The 26,136-nt window shown below is 47.8% G+C and overlaps 1 protein-coding gene across 5 annotated transcripts in view; it reads left to right on the top strand.

Annotated features, from left to right (window-relative positions):
* The window catches only part of fstl5 (follistatin-like 5), a 1,328,880-nt gene that overhangs the window by 942,096 nt on the left and 360,648 nt on the right, over positions 1–26,136 (top strand). The window lies entirely within an intron of this gene.

Genomic DNA, 26,136 nt, shown 5'->3' with positions numbered 1-26,136 from the left:
CACTAAATATATTCAAAAAGGAGTTAGATATGGTCCTTACTACTAGGGGGATCAAGGGGTATGGCGAGAAAGCAGGAATGGGGTACTGAAGTTGCATGTTCAGCCATGAACTCATTGAATGGTGGTACAGGCTCGAAGGGCCGAATGGCCTAATCCTGCACCTATTTTCTATGTTTCTATGATCCAATAGAGAACTCCGATGGAATTTCAGATGTTTGCTTCTTTGTTAAAATTTTAGGGAGCCCCCATCCCACTTATGTCAATAGAGGTGGGCAGAACTTCCATCCTAAAAAGGTCACACTGGCAACTGGGCCCCAGAGCCAGGATCTGGCATATCCGGGTCATAGAAACATAGAAAATAAGTGCAGGAGTAGGCCATTTGGCCCTTTGAGCCTGCACTGCCATTCAATGAGATCATGGCTGATCATTCCCTCAGTACTCCTTTCCTGCTTTCTCTCCATACCCCTTGATCCCCTTAGCCGTAAGGGCCATATCCAACTCCCTCTTGAATATATCCAATGAACTGGCATCAACAACTCTCTGCGGCAGGGAATTCCACAGGTTAACAACTCTCTGAGTGAAAAAATTTCTCCTCATCTCAGTCCTAAATGGACTACCCCTTATCCTAAGACTATGTCCCCTGGTTCTGGACTTCCCCAACATCGTGAACATTCTTCCCGCATCTTACCTGTCCAGTACCGTCAGAATCTTATACGTTTCTATGAGATCCCCTCTCATCCTTCTAAACTCCAGTGAATAAAGGCCCAGTTGATCCAGTCTCTCCTCATATGACAGTCCGGCCATCCCTGGAATGGCCGGTCTGGTAAACCTTCGCTGCACTCCCTCAATAGCAAAAACGTCCTTCCTCAGATTAGGAGACCAAAACTGAACACAATATTCCAAGTGAGGCCTCACTAAGGCCTTGTACAACTGCAGTAAGACCTTCCTGCTCCTATACTCAAATCCCCTAGCTGTGAAGGCCAACATACCATTTGCCTTCTTCACCGCCTGCTGTACCTGCATGCCCACTTTCAGTGACTGATGAACCATGACACCCAGGTCTCGTTGCATCTCCCCTTTTCCGAATCTGCCGCCATTCAGATAATATTCTGCCTTCGTGTTTTTGCCCCCAAAGTGGATAACCTCACACTTATCCACATTATACTGCATCTGCCATGCATTTACCCACTCACCTAACCTGTCCTAGTCACCCTGCAGCCTGTTAGCGTCCTCCTCACAGCTCACACGCCACCCAGTTTAGTGTCATCCGCAAACTTGGAGATATTACACTCAATTCCTTCATCTAAAACGTTAATGTATATTGTAAAGAGCTGGAGTCCCAGCATTGAGCCTTGCGGCACTCCACAAGTCACTGCCTGCCATTCTGAAAAGGACCCGTTTATCCCGACTCTCTGCTGCCTGTCTGCCAACCAGTTCTCTATCCCGGGTGAATTTATGTCTGTTCTGTTAGACATAGAAATTTACAGTGCAGAAGGAGGCCATTTCGGCCCTTCATGTCCACGCTAGACGACAAAGAGCCACACGGCCTTGGTCAGCAGCCCTGAAGGTTACATATAAACCTATGAACAATAACGGAAAGTCAAAGAGTAACCAGCCCAACCAGTCTGCCTCACACAACTGCGACACCCCTTATACTGAAACATTCTACACTCCACCCCAATCGATGCCATGTGATCTCCTGGGAGAGGCAAAAACCAGATAAAAACCCAGGCCAATTTAGGGAGGAAAAAATCTGGGAACATTCCTCTCCGACCCATCCAGGCGATCGAAACTATTCCAGGAGATCACCCTGGCCGTATTCGATTCCCTGCAGTACTTACCATTATATCTGTGCCGGTCAACAAAAGGTCATCCAGTCTAATCCCAATTACCAGCTCTAGGTCCATGAACTCATTGAATAGCGGTGCAGCCTAGAAGGGCTGAATGGCCTACTCCTGCACCTATTTTCTATGTTTCTATGTTAAGTGCCCATCCAACCATCTCTTAAAAGTGGTGAGAGTTTCTACATCCACCACTCTTCCAGGCAGAGAGTTCCAGATCCCCACAACCCTCTGCGTAAAATCTAAACCTTCCACCACCTATGCCCGCTCGTAATAGACCCCTCCATCAATAGAAATAGGCCCATACTAACCACTATGTCCAGGCCCCTCAATATTTTGTACACCTCAATGAGGTCTCCTCTCAACCTCCTCTGTACCAATGAGAACAAGCCCAGCCTATTCAATCTGTCCTCATAACTAAGATTGTCCATTCCAGGCAGAATCCTAGTAAATTTCCTCTGCACCCTCTCTAGTGTAATCACGTCCTTCCTATAATATGGCGTCCAGAACTGCATGCAGTACTCCAGCAGTGGCCTAACCAAACTATTATACAATTTAAGCATAATCTCCCTGCTCTTATATTCTATGCCTCGACCAATAAAGGCAAGCATTCCGTATGCCTTCTTAACCACCTTATCCACCTGCTACTTTCAGAAATCTGTGGACAAACACCCTAAGGTCCCTTTGTTCATCTAAACTTTTAAGTGGCCTACCGCTTAATGTATATAACCTTTCCTTATTAGCCCTCCCAAAGTGCATCACCTCACACTTCTCTGAATTAAATTCCATTTGCCACTGCTCTGCCCACCTGACCAGTAGATTGATATCCTCCTGCAGCCCATGACTTTCTTCTTCATTATCAACCACACAACCAATTTTAGTGTTGTCTGCAAACTTCTTAATCATACTCCCTATATTCAAATCTAAATCGCTGATATATACCACAAAAAGCAAAGTACTGAGCCATGTGGAATCCCACTGGAAACATCCTTCCAGTCACAAAAACATCCATCAACCATCGCCCTTTGCTTCCTACCTCCAAGCCAGTTTTGGATCCAACTTGCCACTTTGCCTTGTATCCCATGGGCTTTAGCCTCTTTGTCTGTAACCTACTTGTCTGTAGAACAACTCCATGAGGCCTTGTGCTGTGCTTGAACTGCTGAGCCCCTAGTCTCTTTGTAGCCCAGAATGAGGCAGCAATGTGGTGACTAGCCTTTTATATAGCTGCTGCCTGGGCTTCCCACAGTTGCACCCTCATGTGGGACCTTATCAAAAGCTTTGCTAAAGTCCATATGCATACGCTCATCGACTCTCTTGGTTACCTCCTCAAAAAATTCAATCAAGTTAGTCAAGCACGATCATCCCTTAACGATCATCCGTGCTGACTGTCCCTAATTAATCCCTGCCTTTCCAAATGTAGATTTATCCTGTCTTTATGGATTTTTTCCAATAATTTTCCCACCACTGAGGTTAGGCTCACAGGCCTGTAATTACTCGGCCTATCCCTTTCTTCCTTCTTAAACAAGGTTACTACATTAGCAGTCCTCCAATCCTCCGGCACCATGCCCAAATCCAGAGGACTAGAAAAAGACTTCAGCCCTTTCCTGGACTCCAGATGATCCGTACAAGTGATATTCTCCTTGTATCAAAATTAAATGAACTGCACAATTAAACAAAAAGACTTATTTGTTGTTCTATTCTATACTCTTTTGTGAACATCACAGAATGCATGTTCATAGCTGTCACTGGTTTATAGCTGGTGGCGTATGAGTTTTGCTTGCTGCTTGGTTTTAATATGTCTCTTCTTGTCTGTAGAACAACTCCATGAGGCCTTGTGCTGTGCTTGAACTGCTGAGACCTTAGTCTCTTTGTAGCCCAGAATGAGGCAGCAATGTGGTGACCAGCCTTTTATATAGCTGCTGCCTGGGCCTCCCACAGTTGCACCCTCTAGTGGTACCAGCATAGTATATACAGAGTATACATATATGACCACATTCCCCCCCAAAGTCTTTGATTCGAGTTAGTTACAGGTTGAGGCAATCCAGAACTCTGCACTCCCTGGTTGATCGTCTGAGTGTCACTTCTGGCATGGGTGAGTTGGTCGGGCCACTGCTGTCTTGCAGTGCTGTTGGTCTGACTGGGCTGTCCAAGATGGTGGGATCATCCTCATGGTTGGCAGCTAGGTCTGTTGCTGATTGGGTGTGTGTAGGTGGATCGCTGAAGGTAAGGTCCTCTCCCAGTAGTTCCTAGTTACCTGTAAATCACAATTTGGTCTGGTCTAAATGTTTTCTGCACGTTAGTGCATTAAGCAGTTTGACACCAAACACTCTATTCCCCTCCTTGCGGAAACAATGCCAGCGACCCATTTGGGACCATGACTGTGATTCAGCACAAACACGGTCATTTACAGTGATGTCATGTGATAAGCCACGCGATCATGGTACATGTCTTGCCGATAACGCCTGGTTTCCACCTGATCGTTGAGGTCAGGGTGGACTAAGAAGAACCTGGTTTTGAGTGCATGTTTCATTAGTAACTCCGCAGGGGGGACCCCGGGAAGCGAGTGGGGTCGTGTCCTGTAATTGATCAGCGCCCGGGACAGGCGGGTTTGTAAGGAGCCTTCTGTGACGCCTTTCAAACTCTGTTTTATGGTTTGGACTGCCCGCTTTGCTTGGCCATTGGATGCGGGCTTGAACGGGGCAGACCTGACATGTTTGATGCCATTGCGAGTCATGAATTCATTGAATTCCAAGCTGGTGAAACATGGACCATTGTCGCTGACCAGAATGTCACGCAAGCCATGGGTGGCGAACATGGCCCTGAGACTTTCAATGGTGGCGGTGACATGCTGGTTGTCATTATTACACATTCAATCCACTTAGAGTAGGCGTCACTACAACGAAGAAAATTTTTCCTAGAAAGGGGCCCGCATAATCTACATGGATCCTGGACCATAGTTTTGAGGGCCAGGACTACAGACTAAGTGGAGTCTCCCTTGGGGCATTGCTGAATCGTGAGCAAGTGTTACACTAGCGCACGCACGACTCCAAGTCCGAGTCAATGCCGGGTCACCAGACGTGGAACCTGGCGATAGCCTTCATCGTGACTATGCCTGGGTGGGCCCTGTTTAGGTCATGTATGAAGGTTGCCCTGTCTTTTTTTTGGCAGGACGACACGGTTGCCACATAAGAGGCAATCCGATTGGATGGACATTTCGTCTTTACGATGGTGAAACAGCTTTATCTCGTCTTGCATTTCTCTTGGGACCACTGACCAGCCCCCATTGAGGATGCAACTTTTTACAAGAGATAACACGGGGTCCTGGTTGGTCCAGGTCCTGATCTGGCGGACCATTACAGGTGACCCTTCCTTTTCGAAGACGTCCATGACCAGGCACAAGTCTGTGGGCTGCGCCATTTCCACCCTGGTGTGGGCAACAGTAGCCGGCTGAGGGCATTGGCGCAGTTCTCAGTGCCTGGCCTGTGGCGGATCGTATAATCGTAGGCAGATAGTGTTAGTGCCCATCTTTGGATTCGCGACCAAGCATTAGTGTTTATGCCTTTGCTTTCCAAAAATAGTGAGATTAGGGGCTTGTGGTCAGTTTCTAACTCGAACCTGAGTCCGAACAAATACTGGTGCATTTTTTTTACCCCATAGACACAGTCCAAAGCCTCCTTCTCGACCATTCTGGAGGCTCTTTCGGCCTTGGATAGACTTCTAGATGCATATGCAACCGGTTGGAGTTTGCCCACTACATTTGATTGCTGTAAAACACACCCGACACCGTACGTCGACGCATCACATGCTAAAACTAGACGTTTGCCTGGGTCATACAATATAAGCAACTTGTTCGAACACAGCAAGTTTCTGGCCTTTTTGAAGGCGGCCTCTTGATTTTGACCTCAAACCCAGTCGTCTCCCTTGCGTAGCAACTTGTGCAACGGTTCGAGCAAGGTGCTCAACCCTGGAAGAAAGTTACCGAAATAGTCGAAGAGTCCCAGGAACGAACGCAGCTCCATTACATTATGTGGTCTGGGTACATTCTTGATGGCCTCTGTCTTCGAGTCTGTGGGCCTGATGCCGTCTGCTGCAATCTTCCTCCCCAGGAATTCTACCTCTGGCGCCAGGAAGACACACGAATCGTTTCAGTCGGAGTCCGACTCTGTTTAGTTGACTTAAAACCTCTTGCAGGTTCTATCGGTGTTCGGTGTTGTTGCGACCAGTGATTAGGATGTCATCCTGAAATACAACGGTGCGTGGAACCGATTTCAACAGACTCTCCACGTTCCTTTGGAAGATGGCTGCAGCCGAGCGGATCCCGAACGGGCACCTGTGATACAAAAACAGTCCCTTGCGTGTGTTAATGCACGTTAATTCTTTTCGACGACTCAGCCAGCTCCTGGGTCATGTAAGCGGAGGTTAGATCCAGCTTGGTGAATGCCTTTCTCCCTGCTAATGTCGCAAAGATCATTGGCTTTGGGTAGCGGGTACTGGTCCTGTAATGAAACTCGGTTGATCGTTACCTTGTAGTTGCCGCATATTCTGACCGTGCCATCGCTCTTAAGTATCGGAACAATCGGGCTGGCCCGCTCGTTGAATTTGACTGGTGATATGATTCCCTCATGTTGAAGTCTGTTCAATTCGATCTCCACTTTCTCCCTCTTCATGTAAGGGACCGCTCGAGCCTTGTGATGCGTGGAGAGGCCTATAAAAGGCGTGACTTGTGCAGCTACAGGGAGAAGGCAAAAAAGAAGTAGAAAGAAATCAAAAGGTGACGTCACAGCCAAGAGGGTAAGATGGGGACCAAGTGGATCTGCACTTTGGCGCTTGTGAAGTTGCCGATGCCTGGTTCAAATAGGGATGGGAACTTGCTCAACACTTGAGCGCAGGAAGCATCGTCCACTGAAGATAGTGCTTTGATGTCTTCCCACTTCCACCGAATCTTCCCCATCCAGCTTCTGCCAAGAAGCGTTGACCCGTCGCCTGGTATAACCCACAGTGGCAATTCGTGTATCTCTCCAACAGGGGCCCAGCGTCGGCGGCAGTCGGGAGCAGCGTCGAGGAGGTCCGTTGGTGAGGCCTATAAAAGGCACAGCAGGGAGTCCGGGGCCCAGCGTCGGCGGCAGTCGGGAGCAGCGTCGAGGAGGTCCGTTGGTGAGGCCTATAAAAGGCACAGCAGGGAGTCCGGGGCCCAGCGTCGGCGGCAGTCGGGAGCAGCGTCGAGGAGGTGCGTGGAGCGGCCTATAAAAGGCACAGCAGGGAGTCCGGGGCCCAGTGTCGGCGGCAGTCGGGAGCAGCGTCGAGGAGGTGCGTTGGTGAGGCCTATAAAAGGCACAGCAGGGAGTCCGGGGCCCAGTGTCGGCGGCAGTCGGGAGCAGCGTCGAGGAGGTGCGTGGAGAGGCCTATAAAAGGCGTGACTTGTGCAGCTACAGGGAGAAGGCAAAAAAGAAGTAGAAAGAAATCAAAAGGTGACGTCACAGCCAAGAGGGTAAGTAATTGGCTGGTGATTGGTGAGTAGTTTTTCTTTTTTCTCTTCTATATCAGTGAGTAACTTTTAACATTGTTGTTGCCAATTTAAGTGTATCTAAGGGTTAAGTTATGGCAGGGGAGCTCGGTAAGGTGTTATGCTCCTCCTGTACCATGTGGGAACTCAGGGATGACTCCAGTGTCCCTGTCGACTATGTGTGCAGGAAGTGTATCCACCTCCAGCTCCTGACGGTCCGCGTTGCGGAGTTGGAGCTGAGGGTGGATTCACTCTGGAGCATCCACGATGCTGAGAATGACGTGAGTATCACGTGTAGCGAGTTGGTCGTACCGCAGGGAAAGGGTCCACAGCCAGATAGGGAATGGAAGACCAACAGGAAGAGCAGTGCAAGGAAGGTAGTGCAGGAGTCCCCTGTGGTCATCCCCCTGCAAAACAGACACTGTTGAGGGGGATGACTCATCAGGGGAGGGCAGCAGCAGCCAAGTTCATGGCACCGTGGCTGGCTCTGTTGCATAGGATGATCAGGGCTGGGAACTCAACATCCAGGGGTATTCAACATTCAGGAAAGATAGAATAAAAGGAAAAGGAGGTGGGGTAGCATTGCTGGTTAAGGAGCAAATTAAGGCAATAGTTCGGAAGGACATTAGCTTGGATGATGTGGAATCTATGTGGGTAGAGCTGCAGAATACCAAAGGGCAAAAAACGTTAGTGGGAGTTGTGTACAGACCTCCAAACAGTAGTAGTGATGTTGGGGAGGGCATCAAACATGAAATTAGGGGTGCGTGCAATAAAGGTGCAGCAGTTATAATGGGTGATTTTAATATGCACATAGATTGGGTTAACCAAACTGGAAGCAATACGGTGGAGGAGGATTTCCTGTAGTGCATAAGGGATGGTTTTTTAGACCAATATGTCGAGGAACCAACTAGGGGGGAGGCCATCTTAGACTGGGTGTTGTGTAATGAGAGAGGATTAATTAGCAATCTCGTTGTGCGAGGCCCCTTGGGGAAGAGTGACCATAATATGGTGGAATTCTGCATTAGGATGGAGAATGAAACAGTTAATTCAGAGACCATGGTCCAGAACTTAAAGAAGGCTAACTTTGAAGGTATGAGGCGTGAATTGGCTAGGATAGATTGGCGAATGATACTGAAGGGGTTGACTGTGGATGGGCAATGGCAGAGATTTAGAGACCGCATGGATGAACTACAACAATTGTACATTCCTGTCTGGCGTAAAAATAAAAAAGGGAAGGTGGCTCAACCGTGGCTATCAAGGGAAATCAGGGATAGTATTAAAGCCAAGGAAGTGGCATACAAATTGACCAGAAATAGCAGCGAACCCGGGGACTGGGAGAAATTTAGAACTCAGCAGAGAAGGACAAAGGGTTTGATTAGGGCAGGGAAAATGGAGTACGAGAAGAAGCTTGCAGGGAACATTAAGACGGATTGCAAAAGTTTCTATAGATATGTAAAGAGAAAAAGGTTAGTAAAGACAAACGTAGGTCCCCTGCAGTCAGAATCAGGGGAAGTCATAACGGGGAACAAAGAAATGGCGGACCAATTGAACAAGTACTTTGGTTCGGTATTCACTGAGGAGGACACAAACAACCTTCCGGATATAAAAGGGTTCGGAGGGTCGAGTAAGGAGGAGGAACTGAGGGAAATCCTTATTAGTCGGGAAATTGTGTTGGGGAAATTGATGGGATTGAAGGCCGATAAATCCCCAGGGCCTGATGGACTGCATCCCAGAGTATTTAAGGAGGTGGCCTTGGAAATAGCGGATGCATTGACAGTCATTTTCCAGCATTCCATAGACTCTGGATCAGTTCCTATGGAGTGGAGGGTAGCCAATGTAACCCCACTTTTTTAAAAATGAGGGAGAGAGAAAACAGGGAATTATAGACCGGTCAGCCTGACATCGGTAGTGGGTAAAATGATGGAATCAATTATTAAGGATGTCATAGCAGTGCATTTGGAAAGAGGTGATATGATAGGTCCAAGTCAGCATGGATTTGTGAAAGGGAAATCATGTTTGACAAATATTCTGGAATTTTTTGAGGATGTTTCCAGTCGAGTGGACAAGGGAGAACCAGTTGATGTGGTATATTTGGACTTACATAAGGCTTTCGACAAGGTCCCACACAAGAGATTAATGTGCAAAGTTAAAGCACATGGGATTGGGGGTAGTGTGCTGACGTGGATTGAGAACTGGTTGTCAGACAGGACACAAAGAGTAGGAGTAAATGGGGACTTTTCAGAATGGCAGGCAGTGACTAGTGGGGTACCGCAAGGTTCTGTGCTGGGGCCCCAGCGGTTTACATTGTACATTAATGATTTAGACGAGGGGATTAAATGTAGTATCTCCAAATTTGCAGATGACACTAAGTTGGGTGGCAGTGTGAGCTGCGAGGAGGATGCTATGAGGCTGCAGAGTGACTTGGATAGGTTAGGTGAGTGGGCAAATGCATGGCAGATGAAGTATAATGTGGATAAATATGAGGTTATCCACTTTGGTGGTAAAAACAGAGAGACAGACGATTATCTGAATGGTGACAGATTAGGAAAAGGGGAGGTGCAACGAGACCTGGGTGTCATGGTACATCAGTCATTGAAGGTTGGCATGCAGGTGCCGCAGGCGGTTAAGAAAGCAAATGGCATGTTGGCCTTCATAGCGAGGGGATTTGAGTACAGGGGCAGGGAGGTGTTGCTACAGTTGTACAGGGCCTTGAGGAAGCCACACCTGGAGTATTGTGTACAGTTTTGGTCTCCTAACATGAGGAAGGACATTCTTGCTATTGAGGGAGTGCAGCGAAGGTTCACCAGACTGATTGCCGGGATGGCGGGACTGACCTATCAAGAAAGACTGGATCAACTGGGCTTGTATTCACTGGAGTTCAGAAGAATGAGAGGGCACCTCATAGAAACGTTTAAAATTCTGACGGGGTTAGACAGGTTAGATGCAGGAAGAATGTTCCCAATGTTGGGGAAGTCCAGAACCAGGGGACATAGTCTAAGGATAAGGGGTAAGCCATTTAGGACCGAGATGAGGAGGAATTTCTTCACCCAGAGAGTGGTGAACCTGTGGAATTCTCTACCACAGAAAGTTGTTGAGGCCAATTCACTAAATATATTCAAAAAGGAGTTAGATGAAGTCCTTACTACTAGGGGGAATCAAGGGGTATGGTGAGAAAGCAGGAATGGGGTACTGAAGTTGCATGTTCAGCCATGAACTCATTGAATGGTGGTGCAGGCTAGAAGGGCCGAATGGCCTACTCCTGCACCTATTTTCTATGTTTCTATGTCTATGTCTATGATACCTTTACATTCGGACTGCCGATGGGATCAGTTCCTTGGTGTATGTGCGCAGCTTTGTCTGAATCGGGCTCAGCTTCGGTCTTTGTTCTTTGTTGCCCCACAGCCTCTCAAATGCCTTCTGGCTCATAAGTGACTTACTCGACCCCGTGTCCAACTGCATGGAAACAGGAATGCCATTTATCTTGACTTTCATCATCATGGGGGGACTTTTGGTAATGAAGGTGTGCACCCCATGCTCTGCTTCCTCGGGCTGAGTCGCCTCTTTAGTTTGTACTTTATGATCCTTGCTGGATCGGAAACCTCCTGCCGACTCCTCTGCCACGTTTTGAGTTGCAGTTCTTCTGCACATTCGGTGTGGGTGGCCCTTTTGGCCGCAGCCTTTGCACACATAGTGTCTGAATCGACACCGATGGGCCTGATGGTTACCCCCGCAATGCCAGCATGTTAAGCGATTCACATTTACACCCTTTGGCGGACTCTGAGTCGGACTAATTCTTTCATCAACAGTTATTTTCTGCACAGTACTTGCCAGTGACTTTTGATTCTGGGAGAATCTCAAAGTTGAGGCCGTGAACGCCTGGCTTAAGGTGATGGTCCGCTTTGTCATATATTCAACTGTCATTGTAATCCATGTATAAACTGAGCTTCCCTTTTTGAACTCTCGATTCAGGCCGATTGCCTACTATGGGGAAACCGAGTAGTCATGCCCCAGATGGGCAGAGAGGCGTTCATCCGAGAACTCCACAATGAGCACCCGGGCATTGTCATGATGAAGGCAATTGCCAGGTCACACGTTTGGTGGCCAGGGATAGATGCAGACCTGGAACTTTGTGTTCGCAGGTGCAACACGTGTGCCCAGCTGGGCAATGCGCCCAGGGAAGCCCCCCTTTTCCCCTGGTCCTGGCCCGCCAAGCCATGGTCACGCATCCATGTGGACTACGCAGGTCCTTTCATGGGAAAAATGTTTTTGGTTGTAGTAGACGCGTACTCCAAATGGATTGAGTGTGACATTCTCAATTCAAGCACATCCTCTGCCACGGTAGAAAGTCTACGGGCAATGTTCGCCGCCCATGGTCTACCGGACGTCTTGGTCAGCGACAATGGCCCCTGCTTTACAAACATTGAGTTCCAGGACTTCATGGCAGGAAATGGTATCAACCATGTCAGAACGGCACCGTTCAAGCCGGCCTCAAACGGCCAAGCGGAACGAGTAGTGCAGATAATCAAACAGGGGATGCTCAGAATCCAAGGGGGTTCCCTACAAAGCCACTTATCACGCCTCCTGTTGGCCAATAGATCCCGACCACGCTCGCTCACAGGGGTTCCATCCGCAGAGCTGCTAATGAAAATGACGCTCAAAACCAGGGTATCCCTTATACACCCCACCATGAAAGAAATTGGTGAGAGCAGGCGCCAGTCACAATGTGACTACCATGATGGGAATGTGAGGACGCGATGTATTGATGTCAATGACCCTGTCTTTGTCCTCAACTACACTGCAGGGCCCAAATAGCTCGCAGGCACTGTGATTGCCAAAGAGGGAAATAGGATTCTGGTAGTTAAACTTACCAATGGACAAATCTGCCACAAACACGTGGATCAAATAAAAAGGAGGTTCAGCAACCCCATAGAAGAAGCAGAGGAAGAACACGATGTAGAGTTCACTCCACCACAGGTGACCGAACACCGGAACCAAGTGGAAGAGAGCCCAGTCACTGTGGGCAGTCCGGACAGGCTTGAGGCACCGCAAACAGCAGACACTCAGGCCAGCGCCCAACAACCGGAGCCCCAACTCAGGCACTCTACAAGGGAGCATAAACCACCAGAGAAACTCAACCTGTGATCCCAATAAGACTTTGTGGGGGAGGTGATGTCATGTATTCTACTGTCATTGTAATCCATGTATAAACTGACCTAAATTGTACACCGTGAGAACACTGACCACTAGGTGGTGAACTTGTGGGAGACACTCCTAACCTGGACTTTCAGGTATAAAAGGGGAAGCTCCAACCATCTTCTCCACTTCAGTGCTGGCGAATAAGGGTTACTGGTCACAGAGTGACCTTCTCTCTAGTATGGGCCTCGTGTGCATTTGTACTGTATAGTAAGGACATATCATTGGCGACGAGAAACTGGGATTTAAACCAAGCGAGCATGGCCACTAGCAGCACAGATGAGAGGTACTGTGTGGTGATGATTGGGACGATTTTATTGAGACTACAGCAAAGTTTAATCACTAAGAAATAGCTGGGACAGGATTTGGCCGACAAACGCGGGGCTCATCTCCTGACAGTTTGTGGATCTAGGATGTACTCCCTGATGAAGGACCTTCTAGCGCCAGAGAAGCCGGCGGACAAGACTTTTGAAGCGCTCGGTAAGTTGATCGGGGAACACTTTAAACCGGCGAGCAGCAGGCACATGGCGAGACACTGGTTTTACACGCACCGGCGGTGAGAAGGCCAAAGCGTTCCAGACTTCGTGGCAGACCTCCGGCGACTGGCGAGCCTATGTAAGTTCCCAGAGGCATACAGAGCGGAGATGCTGCGAGACTTTTTATTGAGGGCATCGGGCACGCTGGGGTTTTCAGGAAACTGATTGAGACCAAAGACTTGACCTTGGAAACGGCGGCTTTGATGGCCCAGACATTTATTTCAGGGGAGGAAGAGACCAGAATGATGTTTGACAAAAATCTTGGTTTAAATGCAGCAAATGGACAGGGAGTCAACATTGTTAACGCGGCACACAGTTCTCCAGGCAGACAGGGGCAATCAGACATGCCCGAGCATGTAGTTGAACACAAAGGGGGAATTCAACAGAGACAATGGCTAGCTGAACGGCAATTCATGCCATCGCAAGGGACAATGCGGCCAGTAATGGGGCCATCAACACCTGTCAATGGTGCGCTTAAGGACAGTCAGAGACGATCGACTGGTAATGGACCATTTGTTTCCAACAACGATTCATGTTGGAGATGTGGAGGCAAACACACAGCGAGAGCTTGCAGGTATCAGCAATATACCTGCAGAAATTGCAACGTCAGCGGTCACTTGGCGCGTTTGTGCAGGAAGCCTGCAGTCAGGTTGATGTACGAGGAGGACGTGCCCAATGTAAGCCCTGTGAGGCCAAATGGACACTGGAGGAAATTGCTGGAAGCTGAAGTTCAGCGGGTTCATGTGGAGCACATATACAGTTCATACACCAGGACGCCACCGATAATGATGAAAGTGCTCCTCAGTGGCATCCCAGTATCAATGGAGCTAGACACGGGGCCAGCCAGTCCCTGATGAGTATCAAACAGTTCGATAAGTTGTGGCCGTCCAAGGCTAGGAGGCCAAAATTATTGCCGATTGACGCACAGCTACGGACATATACAAAGGAGATCATTCTGGTGCTAGGCAGTGCCACGGTAGTCGTGACCCACAAAGATTCGGAGAACAGATTGCCACTCTGGATTGTCCCGGGGGATGGTCCTGCACTGCTGGGGAGGAGTTGGCTTGCTGTCATGAACTGGAAATGGGGCGATGTCAATGCAATTTCTTCTGTGGAGCGAATATCATGCTCACAGGTCCTGGACAAATTTGTCTCACTATTTCAACCCGGCATTGGCACTTTCATGGGGACCAAGGTAGTGATTCACATAAACCCGGACGCCAGGCCAGTACACCACAAGGCCAGAGCGCTGCCATATGTGATACGGGAAAAGATAGGTGAATTGGACCGCCTGCTGAGGGAAGGCATCATCTCGCCAGTCGAATTCAGTGACTGGGCGAGCCCGATCGTGCCAGTGCTCAAGGTGGATGGGTCGGTCAGGATATGTGGCGATTACAAGGCCACCATCAATCGGGTGTCACTCCAAGACCAGTACCCGCTACCGAGAGCAGAGGACCTCTTTGCGACGCTATCCGGTGGCAAACTTTTTTCAAAATTGGACCTGACCTCAGCTTACATGACCCAGGAGTTGGCGAGTGAGTCAAAGAAGTTGACCACCATCACGACACACAAGGGGTTGTTTGAGTACAACAGATGTCCGTTCGGGATTCGCTCGGCCGCCGCGATCTTCCAACGAAACATGGATAGCCTCCTCAAGTCGATTCCAAGGACGGTGGTTTTTCAAGACGACATCCTCATCATGGGGTGCGATACTGAAGAACACCTCCACAACCTGGAGGAGGTGCTACGCAGACTGGACCGGTTAGGTCTGCAACTGAAAAAGGCGAAGTGCGTCTTCCTAGCTCCAGAGGCAGAATTCCTGGGGATGAGGGTAGCAGCAGACAGGATCAGACCTACTGCGTCCAAAACGGAAGCGATCCAGAGAGCACCCAGACTCCGTAACACGATGGAGCTGTATTCATTCCTGGGGCTCCTGAACTATTTTGGTAACTTTCTTCCCAAATTAAGCACACTGTTCGAGCCGCTACACGTGCTCCTAAAGGTCGCGAATGGGTCTGGGGGGACAGCCAGTAAAGGACTTTTGATAGAGCACGCAATTTGTTATGCTCCAACAATCTGTTAACGTTATATGACCCATGTAAGAAACTTGTTTTAACGTGCAATGCGTCGTCCTATGGGGTCGGGTGTGTGTTGCAGCATGTTAATGCCAAGGGTCAGTTACAGCCGGTAGCTTATGCCTCCAGAAGTCTGTCGCAGACAGAAAGGGGCTACGGGATGGTAGAAAAGGAAGCGCTTGCATGTATATATGCAGTAAAAAAAATGCACCAGTAATTGTTTGGCAGGAAATTTGAGCTGGAGACAGATCACAAACCCCTAACCTCCCTTTTGGCCGACAACAAGGCCATAAATGCAAATGCACAGCCCGTATACAGAGGTGGGCACTCACGTTGGCCGCCTATGACGATACAATTCGGCACAGACCGGGCACTGAAAACTGCGCCGATGCAATCAGCAGGCTCCCACTAGCCACCACTGAGGGGGCAACCGAGCATGCTGCTGAGATGGTCATGGCTGTTGAAGCTTTCGAAAGCGAAGGCTCACCCATGACAGCCCGTCAGATCAAAGTCTGGACAAATAGAGACCCGCTATTGTCTTTAGTCAAGAATTGAGTCCTGAATGGGGACTGGGCAGCCACGTACGGGGCATGCCCTGAGGAATTTAAACCAATTCTCAAGCGCAAGAAGCTCCACCCATCTTCTCCACTTCAGTGCTGGCGAATAAAGGTTACTGGTCACAGAGTGACCTTCTCTCTAGTATGGGCCTCATGTGCATTTGTACTGTATAGTAAGGACATATCACGCTTCATGTCCCGTCCCGTCGCGAAAACTTCCCGCAACACATTGTTGAGGAGATCGCCAAATTCGCACGGTTCTGCGAGCCTTCGTAGGTCTGCGACATATTTCGCTAAATCCTGGCCCTCGGTGTGGCGGTGTGTGTAGAAGCGAAACCCGAGTAAAGGCTTCACCCTCTGTAAACTTTTCTAAACTACCAACAGCAGCCATTTCTGCGTGTAAGTCCATGATCTGTTCTCGCCGCCAGTTAATATGTCTCTACTTATCTGTAGAATAACTACACGAGGCCTAGTACTGTCCTTGAACTGCTGAGACCTTATTCTCTTTATTGTAGCCCAGAGTGAGGCAGCAATGTGGTGACCAGCCTTTTATACAGCTGCTGCCTGGGCCTCCCACATTTGCACCCTCTCGTGATACTAGCATAGTATATAGAGTATACATATATGACAGGTTTTGTTTAAGGATCTTATTGTGTATACTAAAACCACCTGTTTCCCACTGTTAAATGCACAGAACATCTGCAGAGGCATGATCCTGGCAATGAAGCCAGGATTGTACTCACCCTTGTCCCTGCTGAAGTTTGCTGGGCTCGCAAGGGGCTTTGAGGAGCGGGCCTCTGGCAGTTTTGTAGCACCTCCTCATCATAGCCACTGGAAATACCAGTCGAGGAGGTGCCAGATCTTCCTCGGAACACTGTTCTTGCTGCCCCCCACTCTCCATCAAACTCTTCTCCGCTCTGTTTCGCTCCCCCCAATCTTCGGGTATCCAAACCCATCAATGATGGCCCAAACCCCCAAGGGGCCTCACTTCTTCCATTTTAGTGAGGTGCACCTGATGAGACCAGATCTCCGTGTGTTTTCACCCCTGAAGGCCGGGGTACAGGAACTCCCAACTTAGCGAGGCCTCAGCTCACTTATGCCGATGTACTTGTAGAGGTGGGCAGAGGCCCCACTCCAAAAAGGTCACCCTGAAAACTAGGCCCCACAGTCGACTCCTCCCGAACGCATAGCAGTCCCATGGAACAGCCGAGCAATTTCAGGCCTTCTTTCTCTTCCATACCCTCTATGTCTCTGTCTCTCAACTTGTTACTTTTTTTCAGGTTGGATTTCCTCTCAGTCTCACCACTCCCTTATTCTATTCCAGTTCTTCTCCACTGCTCTGCATTTCATTTCTATTATATGAAACCACCCAATGAAAATGTTGGGACATGCAAACAGAGATAGATATCACCCCCCAAAACTGACCTCTTCTACGAAGAACCCATCGTATGAATCCACCAATTATTTCTCCTCCACACAACATACAATAATGTTAAAATAATGTTTCATCTGAAAGAAACTCATTATGTAACATGAACTTGTACCAAACACTCTAACATGAAGTGATAGGAACTGGGTTCACTCTGCTGATCTCCACACAAAATGAACTCCTGATTTCAGCCATGTCAGTGAGCAGGCATCAAATAGAGGTCTTACACTGCTCTTGCATCCCAACTCTGAGCAGCTTGCAGGAGTGTGGTATTGGGAAGGGTTTGGGAGCACGTCAACCTCTCAGCCAGGGTCAGGTATGTGTGGCACATGTAAACTTAAAGGGGAAGGAGAGAAAATATAAAACAAATTGTCCTTTTCAAAAAACATTTAATATGTTTGAAATTAAAAGTATTGTAATGTTTGATATATTCAGATAGACCGTAGGCTGAAGCCTGTTTTCTTGCCTAGACTTTTAGTTCCATAGTTTCTGTGTGGGAAGTACCTAGAACCATGCTAAATATGTTAAACATATATATCTGAAGCAAAAACCAAGTGTTCCCAAGTCTGAAAATTGAGTGTTACCGAGAAATGGCCAAAAACAAAGAAAAACATAAAAATAGTTGCTGTGGACTTTCTGTTCCCCAGTAACGGTGACATATCAGTGCTACTGCTAAATTTTAAGCATGGATAGTGTAAGAATTGGTAAAAAGAAGTATCACTGTGGATATCTGAGGTCTGGATGCATCATATGTTGCAGTTACACATAAATTAAGTTTTGTTTTCATATCCGTTGTTAAGAAAGAAATCTACCATAGCAACCATTTATTTCATACACACTTACTGACATTTCAGACGGACACCCACATTCATTTGTCAACCATATAATTATAAAAGTGGTAGTATTGATTTTTTTTTAAAAGATAGGAGTACTGAAAAATCAAAATAGATCTGAAAAAATTTAGAGGCTAAAAAGGAATGCATAGTCATCATCAGAATCATCATCAGAATCAAGGGTATCTGTTTCTTCAGTCCTAGAAGTCTCGGGCAAAGATGCAACATTCTCACAACCTACACACGAGCAGAAGGTAGCTTGTTGAGAAGACAAGAACACTTTCATTGTGCACACTGGGTCTTTTTGCATGAACAATGTGCAAGCTCCATTGCACTTGCCGGTGCTGGAAGAAGTGTTATCAAATCTGTTACAAGGACATCAAGTTTCCACCAATGGTTCTTTCAAGATGCCAGAGCAGCATAGTACAAGGGCCTGCAATCAGGTCTTAAATCCAATCCTCTGACGGGAACTTTGACTCCAGGATCCATGCTGGTATCCATGTCTGTGTCGGTCTCACTTGTGCTTGTTTCTGAAAGCAAATCTCTGACTGCCTCCTCAACAACTTCTTCTGTTGCAAGATCTTCTATAAAAACAAGATCACTGTGACAAATTTCAGGAAAGGATCAGATTTTTGCATTCTACGTTTAAGATCATGCATTTTATAAGAAGAAGCATTGATACCCTTTTGCTCAAAAATGCATTTCTTAAACAAACTGTTCAGCTTTATCATTCTAAGAACTTCACGGTTCTTTACAATTCTGCCCTCTATCACTGTATCACAGAAGTGCCTAGATCCTGTCCAGTAGAGGTTGCCTTCTGGAGGGTCTTCCTGCTCCTTTCTCATCAGAAATCTGGTGTAGCTCTGGCTTCAAGAGCAACAAGATCTTGTCCATGGATATGCAACAGGATTGCCTCATCTTACCTGCAGTTTTAGTCTCATACTGTACCTCTCTTTTCGCCTCACTTTTCGTCTCTTTCAGCTGTGTCTCTTCACAATGTTCTTGTCCTTCTTGCAGAGAAGGCACTGCACAGGAAGAAGATGGGAACACCTCGCAGATATAACCTTAGGGTCTGTCGTCTTTGAGCGAAGCAGTTGAAACTTGGTGGTGGCTTCACTCCTCTCCCCTTCTTTCTGTACTGGTTCTGCAATGGCTGCAAAGGAATGATAAAATCGATATTGTAATCAGCCCCATTGACAATTACCCTTGATCAAAAAAACTTTTTTTGCTGTGTTTATGCGTGTTATGACCAGAATGAGAAGTTTAGAGTCAGTGGGGCAAAATTGCCCTTTCCCTTAAGGCCTGTTACCGCCGGAATTCGGCGGCCATGATACGGCGTGCAATGGCCGCCGATTTTCCGTGTAAAGGCTGCCATTTTGAAAATTCAGCCCCTGCGGTATCCCGGCGGTGACCCACTCCCCCCACTACCGCTCCGCTGCTGTCGATCCATCCTAAGTGCATCATCAGAACGTGCACCGCAGATGTTCCCCTCCCCGATGGCGAAATTCCACCAAAAAATGTATTTCTTCTGCCACTCGGTGCCACCGGCAGCTTTTTGTGCCGGTGCACTGAGCTTGGTGTCCTTCTAAAATGGTGGTGCAGCTCCCATTAAAGGGAAGGACCTACTGCCGCTGCCGCCATGTTTTATTTTGTCAGCCGACTGCCATATTCAGGCCGACAAGTATGCCCCCGGGTTCGGCCTCTTGGATGCCAGGCCACTTGCCCAGCCGAAACCCTCCCTGCTGGCCCAGTTGACCGAATTTAAAGAATCGCACAGGCTCTCCTCTTTAAGTGATACGGCACCATGCTGATGTCAGCATCGCTGTGCTGATGACTGACAGTGAAGGCCACTACACACGCCCCCAATTTCCGCCCCTCTAGACTGCGAACTTCCGCTTACCGCCGCACATCCGCCCCCATTATGACCAACTTCTAGTCCACTGAAAAAAAAGGCAAAGAGCGGTATTTCGCTCACGAGACCACCACATCCACCACGCTAGTAAAAACAGTTGAAACCAGGTTGATGCGCCCCGTTTCCAGCAGTGGGCAATTTCGACCCTAGTCAGTCAATACAGAAATAAGTGTATAGGGCTGAAGCAGGCCCATGAAATGGAACCTGATAAACGGCATAACCATTGAACTAAGGAACAAAAGTTGGATATAAACATTTGTAGGCTGACACAGTTTCATAGGAAATACTGTAAAATCACGTGTACTCACATTCATTGTTCTGATTTTCCCTCTCTTGCTTCTTCTTGGCTCTGTCGATCTTGGATTTATCAGTGTAAGGCATGTAGCACTGCCGATGATATCCAATCGAATGTGGGATTGTTGAGAGTCTTTCTGCTGCAATAACCAGCTCCAGATCTTCAATTTCGATAGCATTCTCTGCAACTTTAGCTTCTCTAGGTCCAGTAAATTTCCACTGATGAACACTCGTGAAAAATGTTATCCAGCTAGAGTCCGAAAAATAATTTATGTTGGCCTTCGTTCCTGCAACTACGTGCATACAGCATGCCATTGTTTCAGTGAATGCAGTCACTGACTCTAATCGATCTCGTACAGAGATCGTGATTGGCTGATTTTGTGGTAATGACAAATACAGCAGTTGTGATTCGTCATTTGAGTAACTCACGATTACGTCATCACTCTGGGTTTTGACAAGATTTCTACCTATTTTCTAATGATAATTTCTGCAAAATGCTCACTTTTTGAAGATGGGAACATTGATTTTTGTGATAAGTGGTCCCTAAACTAATATTGGTGCGAATATGGAAAAAAAAAATTTTGAGACTTGGCCCACGGTGTAAGAGTGCACACCGGGATTGTAGTGAATTCCAGAAATAGACCCTGGGTTTATACACTATGCAGCATTGCTTCCCAGCAAACATTCTGTATATGAAATGCAAACCATAGGCTAATGCTAAATTGAAAGAAAAATTGTTGTGGAAATTGATAAGGATACTGGTCCAGGACATAGGAAATTGCAATTGTATGTTCAGTGCATGATATTTATGACACACTATACAACATAATTTTGGAAAGTTACTATAGTTAAGTATTAAATATGTTCGTCATCAGTGTAGCCAAAATCTAAACTGGTAATCATCAGTGGTGTATCAGGGAGCACAGTCACTTTCTTAAAAATGTAAAGGAAGAAGGCACTAAAAAGATATGGGCCCTGAAATTGCTTGGGGATGCAATCCCAGCAGTTAAACTGCGATTGTGCCCAGTGTTGACTCTAATAAGTCAGGTGTGGCAGCAAATTAGAATTAAGCTGGTGGGTACTTAAGCCACTATAGCAGGGGTGGGCAAAATACGGCCCGCATGCCGTATCCGTCCTACCAGTTCATTCTATCCGGCCCGCAGGAGCTCAAGCTGCACAGTCACCCAGTCTTGCACTGGGCCCCCCTCCCCCCACCAGGGGAGAGCTCGCTCAGGCTTACTGCAGCCTGGGAGTAGGCTGCGACCCTGAACCGGAACAATTAAAAAATAAAGCTGCCAGGACTGCCTGATGCAGATCTACTTCCCTTTTGTGTCTTGGAGCTAGCTGAACGTCCTTCTGCAGCTCTCTCCCGCTCTGACTCTGTGAACCACTTTTCAAAAACCCAAACAAATCCGCCACTCATCACTGGCTGGTGGGGCGCTGCTGAGTATGTGCACTGGATGCTCCTCCTCCATCGAGTCATGGCTGCTCATCCTGATGGCTGTTAGTTTTACCGAAAAAAAAGATCGATATTGCGTCTTTATGTATATACAATCCTCGACAAATTAATCCAATGAAATAGTAAACTGCAAAAAATTCTATATGTTACATTACAATGCTTGCATCATATCTGCACTGATCACCCATTCTTTAAACGCTGCAAATGAAAGGCAATAAGTGACAAATGCGAGTAATCTGTTCTTTTTAAAATATGAATAAATTACATTTTATGGTCAGTTTACGCTTTAAATATTATAATATATTATTGCAATGCATGAAATGATACAATGAACTCTGTACTGTGAGCCAGTGACTAGGTATAACCTGGTCAGTTTTTAATGGCTTCCAGAAGTGAAGATACAAAGGTGAAGTTCAGGTTATATACTGGGCCCAGCACAAGTGTACCAATGACCCTAGGACCTCCGACAGTAATGCCCCCTGGTGGTGGGCAGACCTTATGTACATACATTACAACATTTCCCCCCCCCCCCCCCAGTTCTTGGCACAAGTCCATATTACAAATTCAGATGATCCGGAGCCCTTCGCTACCTGGTTGACCATCTCAGTACAATCCCAGTGCTTTCCGAGTCGCTCACAACTTGGGGCTGGGCGTTGACCACAGTGCGTTATTCTGATGGCTGGACGAGAGTTGGTTGCTCGTCGAAGCTCGGTGTCTTCTTCCAACTGTTCCAGTTCGTCAGTGTGTCTTAGCTTGATTTGATCAATGTGTTTCCTGCACATCTGCCCATTCTTGAGCTTAACTAGATATACCTGGTTACCCTTCTTATCCGTAACATTGCCCGGGAGCCACGTGGGCCCTTGACCATGGTTAAGTACATACACTGGGTCATTTACAGATATGTCGTGTGACACCACTGCTGGCGTTGGCGTCGGGTTTCGACATGATTGTTAAGGTCAGGATGGACTAGAGAGAGCCTGGTTTTGAGGCCTCTCCATCAATAATTCCGCAGGCGGGACCCCGGTGAGCATGTGTGGCCTTGTCCTGTAACTGAGCAGTATGCGTGACAGGCGTGTCTGCAAGGAACCGTGAGTTACACGTTTCAGGGTCTGCTTAATGGTTTGTACTGCCTGCTCCGCTTGACCATTGGACGCGGGTTTGAACGGGGCTGACCTCACGTGTTTTATGCCATTGCGTTTCATGAACTCTTGAAACTACAGACTGGTGAAACACGGTCCATTGTCACTGACAACGATGTCTGGCGGACCATGTGTGGCAACTATGGCTCTCAGGTTCTCAATGGTGGCAGTGGAAGTGCTGGATGACATGATCACACATTCTATCCATTTGAAATATGCATCCATCACCAAAAAAACATTTTACCGAGGAAGGGGCCCGCAAAGTCGATGTGGATTCTAGACCACAGTTTGGATGGCCATGACCAAGACTGAGCGGAGCTTCCTTTGGGGCATCGCTTAGCTGCATGCAAATGCTGCACTGATGCATGCATGACTCTAATTTCGAGTCAATGCCAGGCCACCAAACATGGGACCTGCCGATGGCCTTCATCATGGCAATACCGGGATGGGTACTATGTAACTCCCGTACAAATCTTGCCCTGCCTTTCTTGGGCATTAGAACACGATTACCCCACAGTAAACAGTCGGACTGGATGGAAAGCTCATCTTTGCGACGGCTGTACGGTTTGGTTTCATCACCCATTTCCTTGGGGATGATCGACCAGTCCCCGTTAAGAACAGAACGTTTTACAACCGATAGGGTCGGATCCTGGCTGGTCCAGATCTTAACTTGTTGAGCAGTTCACTTCACTCTCAAAGGCATCCATGACCATGAGTAGCTCTGCGGGCATTGACGTTTCCACCTCCAATGTGGGCAACGGTAACCGGCTCAATGCATCAGCGCAGTTGTTGGTGCCTGGTCTATGGCGAATTTCATAATCATAGGCAGATAATGTCGGCGCCCACCTCTGGATGCGGGACGACGCGTTGATATTGATACCTTCATGTTCCGAGAACAACAATATAAGCGATTTGTGATCGGTTTCCAGCTCGAAACGAAGCCCAAACAGGTAGTGGTGCATTTTTTTACCCCATAAACACATGCTAAAGCCTCTCTCTACCATGTCGTAGGCTCTTTCCGCCTTTGACAGGCTTCGAGACGCGTATGCAACTGGCTGTAGTTTGCCTGACTCATTGGCTTGCTGGAGTACGCAGCCGACCCCATAGGATGATGCATCACAGGTCAAAACTAGACGCTTGCATGGGTCATACAGTACTAGTAGCTTGTGGGAACACAACAGATTTCTAGCCTCCTCAAAGGCTCTGTCTTGAAGTTCACCCACACCCAGTCGTCTCCTTTCCTGAGCAGCTTGTGCAAAGGCTCTAATACTGTGCTCAATTTGGATAAGAAGTTACCGAAGTCGTTGAGAAGACCCAGGAATGAACGCAACTCCATCACATTCTGGGGTCTGGGCACATTTTTGATGGCCTCTGTTTTCATGTCTGTAGGCCTGATTCCGTCTGCAGCAATCTTTCGTCCAAGGAATTTGACCTCTGGTGCCATGAAAACGCACTTTGAACGTTTCAGCATGAGTCCCACTTTGTCCAGACGATGCAGAACCTCTTCAAGATTGTGCAGGTGCTCGGCGGTGTCACGACCTGTGACTAGGATGTCGTCTTGGAATACCATGGTACTGGGGACGGATTTCATTAGGCTCGCTATGTTTCTCTGAAATATGGCTGCCACCGAACGAATGCCAAAAGGGCACCTGTTGTAAATAAACAGTTCTTTGTGTGTATTGATGCACCTAAGTTTCTTTGATTCAACCAGTTCCTGTGTCATGTAGGCCAACGTTAGATGCAATTTGGTGAATGATTTTCTCCCGGCTAGCGTTGCAAACAGGTCATCAGCTTTCGGTAGCGGGTACTGATCTTGTTTCGAAACTCGGTTGATCGTGACCTTGTAGTCTCCACAAATCCTGACCGTGCCATCACTCTTTAACACCGGAACAATGGGACTGGCCCATTCATTAAATTCGACCAGTGAGATGACCCCCTCATGTTGTAGCCTTTCCAATTCGAGCTCGACCTTTTCTCTCATCCTGTGCGGGACCACCCTGGCTTTGTGATGGATGGGCCTTGCATCTGGGCCTAGGTGAATCTCTACCTTGGCTCCCTTGAAGCTGCCAATTCCAGGTTCAAACAGTGAGAGAAATTTGCTCAGCACTTGAGCACACAATTCGTCATCCACTGATGACAAAGCTTTGATATACCATTTTCATTTTATTTTCTCGAGCCAACTCCTGCCAAATAACGATGGGCCCTTGCCCGGGATAATCCATAACAGTAGATCATGAACCGCTCCCTCATACAACACTCTTACTGCTGCACTACCGATCACTGGTATGAGCTCTTTGGTGTAGGTACGCAACTTCGTATTTATCGGACTCAGCTTGGGTCACTTTGCCTTGGTCTCCCACAGCTTTTTGAAAGTCCTCTGGCTCATTATCGATTGACTTGCACCCGTGTCTAATTCCATGGATACCGGCACACCGTTTAATTTTACCTCCATCATTATCGGTTGGCTCTTTGTTAGGAACGCACGTACTCTATACACTTCCTCCTCGGAGCTCTCAAATGCCTCGGGCCGCATCGCCAGATCCACGTGGTGTGTGACAGCTCGCTTGCTCTGCTGCGGACATGTCCACTGAAGATGCCCCGTCTTCACACACCCTCTGCATACATACTGCCTGAAGCGGCACTGATGGGGTCGGTGATTGCCCCCGCAACGCCAACACGTTAAGCTCAGATTTGCGTCTGATTACGGGCTTTGACGGCTCCCGTTCTCGCATACACAGTCGAGTCGGCCCTCGATGGCGAACTTTGAGCGGCTCCCGTTCTCACATACGCAGTCGAGTAGGCCCTCGATGGCGTACTTTGAGCGGCTTCTGGTCTTGCAGACGCAGTCGAGTAGGCCCTGCCATGTGCAGCTCTGCCACCCGTCGATACAAGGCCCCTTATGAATTAACCTTTTTTTTGAGGGTCCAGGCCAATTCCCTGGCCTGGATCTCCCCCGTTTCAACCATGCAGCAGGCCAATATTTCTTATCTCACTAGCCATACAGCCTCCACACATCCTGGATCCCACTGAGGCCAAGCAAGTGGGAACTTTTGTTCATATAAGGCCACTCAAAATTACTAGCGAAGGCTAGGAGCAGACACATCCAAGAACCAGCCTATTTCCTGAGCCATCCATTGGACATCTACTTGAGTTACGGTGAGAGGAGGCTCGAAGGCAGACACATTTTTGGGACCATATTTTCTTCTGTGCTTAAAGTGAAAGGAAAGTTGTTATACTAAATTGGCATTAATTTATGATATAAAAACAAAACCTGTTGGAAATACTCAGCAGGTCAGGCAGCATCTGCGGAGAGAGAAACAGAGTTAACATTTCAAGTCAATGACCTTTCATCAGAACTGGAAAAG

The sequence above is a fragment of the Pristiophorus japonicus genome, chromosome 2 (genome assembly GCF_044704955.1).
Source record: "Pristiophorus japonicus isolate sPriJap1 chromosome 2, sPriJap1.hap1, whole genome shotgun sequence".
Taxonomy (NCBI): Eukaryota; Metazoa; Chordata; class Chondrichthyes; family Pristiophoridae; genus Pristiophorus; species Pristiophorus japonicus.
This window is presented reverse-complemented; position numbering and strand designations above follow the sequence as displayed.